Source organism: Rhinopithecus bieti, unplaced genomic scaffold (genome assembly GCF_001698545.2).
Source record: "Rhinopithecus bieti isolate Rb0 unplaced genomic scaffold, ASM169854v2 scaffold_14826, whole genome shotgun sequence".
Lineage (NCBI taxonomy): Eukaryota > Metazoa > Chordata > Mammalia > Primates > Cercopithecidae > Rhinopithecus > Rhinopithecus bieti.
In genome coordinates this window covers 2,015,086-2,021,503 of record NW_016808328.1, presented here as the reverse complement: position 1 = coordinate 2,021,503, position 6,418 = coordinate 2,015,086, and positions in this window count along the sequence as shown.

The window sequence follows — 6,418 nt, the reverse complement described above, 5'->3', positions numbered from 1 at the left end:
CAGTGAGCTGAGATCCGGCCACTGCACTCCAGCCTGGGCGACAGAGCCAGACTCTGTCTAGAAAACAATAATAAATAAATAAATAAATAAATAAATAAATAAATAAATAAATAAATAATCTAGGGAATATAAAACGAATAAAACACAATCCCTGTCCTCCATCTTAGGTGAGAAGTAGGACAAGTATAAACATTTTAAAAAGTATGGGGGCTGGGCGCGGTGGCTCATGACGGTAATCCCGGCACTTTGGGAGGCCGAGGCAGGCAGATTGCCTAAGGTCAGGAGTTCAAGGCCAGTCTGGCCAACATGGTGAAACTCCATCTTTACTAAAAATACAAAAAAAAAAAAAAAAATGAACTGAGTGCGGTGGCCTGCGCTTGTAATCCCAGCTACTCCGGAGGCTGAGGCAGGGGAATTGCTTGAGGCAGGGAGGTAGAGGTTGCAGTGAGCCGAGATCGCGTCACTGCACTCCAGCCTGGGCGACAGAATGAGACTCCGTCTCAAAAAAATAAAATAAAATAAAAAATAAAAAAGATTGCTAAGGGAAGCTCCAGCTATACCCATAGTTTCTGAAATTAGGTAACATAGTGCAGTCAGGCTCTTCTGCATCTCTTCCCTGTTACAGACCAAACCTGTCGTCTGAGCTGGTATATCAATGAATATACTTTTGCTTCTTATAACAATTATAGGGGCCAGGCATGGTGGCTTAGGCCTGTAATCCCAGCACTTTAGGAGGCCGAGGTGGGCGGATGTCCTGAGCTTAGGAGTTTAAGACCAGCCTGGACAACATGGTGAAACTCCGTTTCCACAAAAATTACGAATTTTGGCTCACACCTGTAATCCCAGCACTTTGGGAGGCTGAGTCAGGTGGATCACCTGAGGTCAGGAGTTTGAGACCAGCTTAGCCAGCATAGTAAAACCTCATCTTTACAAAAAATTAGCTGGGCGTGGTGGCTCACATCTGTAGTCCCAGACACTTGGGAGACTGAGGCACGAGAATCACTTGAACCTGGGAGGTGGAGATTGCAGTGAGCAGAGATTGTGTCACTGCACCCCAGCTTAGGTGTCAGAGCAAGACTCTACCAAAAAGAAGAAAGAAAGAAAGAAGGAAGGAAGGAAGGAAAGAAAGAAAGAAAGAAAGAAAGAAAGAAAGAAAGAAAGAAAGAAAGAAAGAAAAAAAGAAAAAAAAACTAGAATCATTTTTATTATTTTAAAACACTTTGCAAAATGGTGGAGTTCCAACTAAGATTGACCAGCACTTAAGCTGTTTGTCTTTCATTTATATCTCCTAAGATGATGCTTCTTTTACAAAAATAAAATGTCATGTGGATGACTTGCAATGGCTTATAGTTAGCTTACCTCAAGATCTTATTGCAGTGCCTGCTTTATCATCATTTTTTTTAATAATTTTTTTTTTTTTTTAGACGGAGTCTTGCTCTGTCACCCAGATTGAGGGTAGTGGCACAATCTAGGCTCACTACAACCTCCATCTCCCAGGTTCAAGCTATTCTCCTGCCTCAGCCTCCTGAGTAGCTGAGTTTACAGGCATCCGCCATCATGCCCGGTTAATTTTTGTATTTTTGTACAGACGGGGTTTCACCATGTTGGCCAGGCTGGTCTTGAACTCCTGACCTCAGGTGATCTGCCCTCTTTGGCATCCCAAAGTGCTGGGATTACAGGCTTGAGCCACCATGCCCGGCTTTATCACCATTTTTATAACATTTTTTCTTTTGAAGATTATCCTTGAGTTGGTCTGTGGAATGCCCTTCTAGTTCTCAAATGTATCAAAGCCGTCTTAAAATGAAAAGAAAGTGTATTTCCATTTTAGTGGCACTATTGCTACCATTTTTGAGCTCTACTGTGTGTCGAGTGTTCCACATATGCTATTACTGATCCTTATATGGAACCTGCAACCTCAGTAATATTATCCCATTTTAGTGAGGAAATAGGCTTACAGAGGTTAAAACATTCGCTGAAAGGCACACTGCACTCCTGAACCGAGAATCAAACACATGTCGTCTGCGTAACTCCAAAGCTACTTTACCAAGCAACTTTTCAATTATTGTCTCAGTGTTGGCAGATTCTTCTCTTGAAGGTACCAGTCAAGTAATCATATAGGTGGCCAGGAGTGGTGATTCACGTCTATAATCCCAGCACTTTGGGAGGCTGAGGCAGGCGGATCACTTGAGTGCAGGAGTTTGAGACCAGCCTGGGCAACCTAGTGAAACCCCGTCTCTACAAAAACTACAAAAAATTAGCTGGGCATGGTGGCACATACCTGTAGCTCCAGCTACCTAGGAGGCTGAGGTAGGAGGACCACCTAGCCTGGGGAGGTCAAGGCTTCAGTGAGCCATGTTTGCACCACTGCAATTGGCCCTGTCTCAAAAAAAAAAAAAAAAAAATCGTCTGGTCAATCTGATTAATAAGTTAGAAAACACTAGTTAGGGACCAAAGCCAACTGTGATATAAGATAGTGAGAATATTTACCTTGTATGGTTTGCAAACTGGCATTATAGCACAATTTAAACTTGTTCTGAGAAATGAACAATGCAAGAATAAAATTGTAGCCTCACAAGGTCTCAACTTGGGAAAGCAACACCCCTTTGGGTAGACTTGTTAGAAAAGAACATGTCTTGGTAAGGCACAGCAGCTCACTCCTGTAATCCCAACACTTTGGGAGGCCTAGGCAGATGGATCACTTGAGGCCAGGAGTTAGAGACCAGCTGGCCAACATAGTGAGACCCTGTGTCTACTAAAAATGCAAAAATTAGCTGGGTGTGGTGGTGCCTGCCTGTAATCCCACCTACTCTGGAGGCTGAGGCAGAAGAATCGCTTGAACCTGGGAGGTGGAGGTTGCAGTGAGCTGAAATTGCACCACTTCCCTCCAGCCTGGGCGACAGAGCGAAACTCTGTCTCAAAAATAAATAAATAAACAAATAAAAATAAGTCCTCTTAGGATTGTTAAATCCAGTTTAAGAGTGCTGAACACTCAGTCACAACATTCTCTCATTCCACAACACTAGCAACTCCTCACCAGGACTTTGGTGCACCCACCCACTGAGAGTAAACTCTGCAGCCTTTTTCTTTTAAGATAGGGTCTCACCCTAGTCTGTTGCCCAGATTGGAGTGCAGTGGCACCATCGTGGCTCACTGCAGCCTTTACCTCCTGGGCTCAAGTGATCCTCCTGCCTTGGCCTCCCAAAGTATTGGGATTATAGGCCTGAGCCTTTAAAAAGGCTGCAGGTGACTAGCCCTGGTGACTCATGCCTGTAATCCCAGCACTTTGAGAGGCTGAGGTGGGAGGATCACTTGAGCCCAGGAGTTCAAGGCTACAATGAGCCTTGATCGTACCACTGCAGCCTGGGTGACAGAGTGAGTCCCTGTTTCAGAAGAAGGGTGGGGGAAAGGGGAAGGGAGAAAGAGGCAACAGCAACAGCTGCAGCCTAATTCCATCAATTGAATTCTAGGAGACTGTTGTACGTAACTCCATTGAGTTCTCATTATTATCAGGCTTCCCTATAGACAGAAGAGCTACATGCTTCAAATCTTTGGTGGAGGTGTTACTATGAGGTTTTAACTAAAATCCAGTAGAAATCTAAGTATTATTACCCATATTCAGATATACAAGTTGAACCTGTATTCAGATATACAAGTTGAATATACAGTTCCACAAATCAGATTCTGCAGGGATTGTGAGTCCTGTTCCCAACATCAGTGTAGTATCATGGAGTAATTATAGCATTCAGTATAACTTGCATATATTTTGAAAATTCAACCAAACAATAAGAATTGGTTATGAGTAGATTGTGGATATAACTAAATTCTCACTACCCTAAAGTTAAAATATCCATTAGAGGCTGGGCGTGGTGGCTCACACCTGTAATCCCAGCACTTTGGGAGGCCAAGGCGGGTGGATCACGAGGTCAGGAGATCGAGACCATCCTGGCTAACACAGTGAAACCCCGTCTCTACTAAAAATACAAAAAATTAGCTGGGCATGGTGGCAGGTGCCTGTAGTCCCAGCTACTCAGGAGGCTGAGGCAGGAGAATGGCGAGAACCTGGGAAGTGGAGCTTGCAGTGAGCCAAGATCGCACCACTGCACTCCAGCCTGGGTGACTGAGAGAGACTCCATCTAAAAAAAAAAAAAAAAAAATCCATTAGAGGTGCTCTCTAATATATCATTAATAATGATAACAACACCTTGTACTTAACAGTTTTCATGAGTTTCAGGTACTGTATCTCATGAGATATCTCTGCTGCATTTGAACATCTTGAAATGTGCCATGACCTTGGCTTGTGACTCTCCTCTCCTGGTTCTTCTCTAGACCCTGTAATACGTCTTTGTAGGTCCTCTCCTCTGCCTGTCATTATCTGTTGGTGTTCCCAGGACTTCATCCCTGACAACTGTTCTCACATTTTGCCACGGCCATCTCATTCACTTGCATCGTTTCACTAGTATTATCATCTCCGTGCAGACACTAGCTATTCCCATTTCTTTTTTTTTTTCCTTGTATGTATTTATTTTTAATACAGGGTCCTGTCACCCAGGCTGGAGTGCAATAGCATGATCTCTGCCCACTGCAACCTCTGCCTCCCAGGCTCAAGCAATCCTCTCACCTCACCCTCCAAGTAGTTGGGACTACAGGCGTGTACCACCATGCCTGGCTAATTTTTCAAAACAATTTTCTTTTGTAGAGATGGGGTTTTACCATGTTCTCCGGGGTGGTTTCAAACTCCTGGGCTCAAGCAACCCACCCTCCTTGACCTTCCAAAGTGCTGAGATTACAGGTGTGAGCCACCATGCCCTGCCTATTCCCTCTTTCTTTCTTTCTTTCTTTCTTTCTTTCTTTCTTTCTTTCTTTCTTTCTTTCTTTCTTTCTTTCCCTCCTTCCTTCCTTCCTTCCTTCCTTCTTTCTTTCTTTTTCTTTCTTTCTTTCTTTCTTTCTTCTTTTTTTTTTAGTGAAGTTTCACTCTTGCCGCCCAGACTGGAGTGCAATGTGCAATGACCTGATCTCAGCTCACTGCAAACTTCGCCTCCCAGGTTCAAGCGATTCTCCTGTCTCAGCCTCCTGAGTAAGCTGGGATTACAGGCATGCACCACCATACCCAGCTAATTTTGTATTTTTAGTAGAGATGAGGTTTCTTCATGTTGGTCAGGCTGATCTAGAACTCCCGACCTCAAGTGATCCGCCCGCCTTGGCCTCCCAAAGTGATGGGATTACAGGCATGAGACACTGCTCCCGGCCTCCCATTTCTTTATAGTACCACGTTTGGTCCTGAGCTCTGAATTCATATTTCCACCTGCCTGCTGGGCATATGAATATATGTTTGGATGTAACAGTTTCCTCAAACTAAATGACTAAAGATGATTTTTATCTCCTACCGTGTGATCCCTTCCTCACTGAACCCCACTCATAGCGACCTCCTGGTGGTGGTTTCTCCAGCATACCAACTGCTGCTTCAGCATCTTCACATTTGCTCTTCAATAAACTGAGTAGTTAGAACATTTACCCCATATATCCTGATGTCTTAGTCAGAGATGTGCTCAAATGTCACCTCTTTAGAGAGGTTTTCCATGACCACTTCCTCTAAAAGCAGTCTCTTTTGTCTTCATTACACTTGTTACCAACTAACGTTATATATGTCTTGGTTTATTGTCCCTCTCCCCAAAAAACAGAAATTCAGCAAGGGCAGAAGCTTTGTCTCATTCAGTTTTATACCAGGCATATAAGGTGGTGTTCAATGATTTTTTTTTTTTGAGACAGAGTCTCACTCTGTCGCCCAGGCTGGAGGGCAGTGGTGCAATCTCGGCTCACTGCAAGCTCCACCTCCCAGGTTCATGCCATTCTCCTGCCTCAGCCTCCCGAATAACTGGGACTACAGGTGCCCGCCACCACGCCCGGCTAATTTTTGTATTTGTAGTAGAGGTGGGGTTTCATCGTGTTAGCCAGGATGGTCTCGATCTCCTAACCCATGATCTGTGATCCCATGACCCGTGATCCGCCCACCTCAGTCTCCCAAAGTGCTGGGATTACAGGCGTGAGCCAACGCGTCCGGCCACACCCAGCTAACTTTTTTTAAGTTTTACTAGAGACGGGTTTTCACCATGTTGGTCAAGCTGGTCTCAAACTCCTGACCTCGTGATTCGCTGGCCTCGGCCTCCCAAAGTGCTGGGATTATGGGCATGAGCCACTGCGCTTGGCTTTTTTTTTTTTTTTTTTGAGACGGAGTCTCGCTCTGCCGCCCAGGCTGGAGTGCACTGGCCGGATCTCAGCTCACTGCAAGCTCCGCCTCCCGGGTTCACGCCATTCTCCTGCCTCAGCCTCCCGAGTAGCTGGGACTACAGGCGCCCACCACGTCGCCCAGCTAGTTTTTTTTTTTTTTTTTTTGTATTTTTTAGTAGAGACGGGGTTTCAC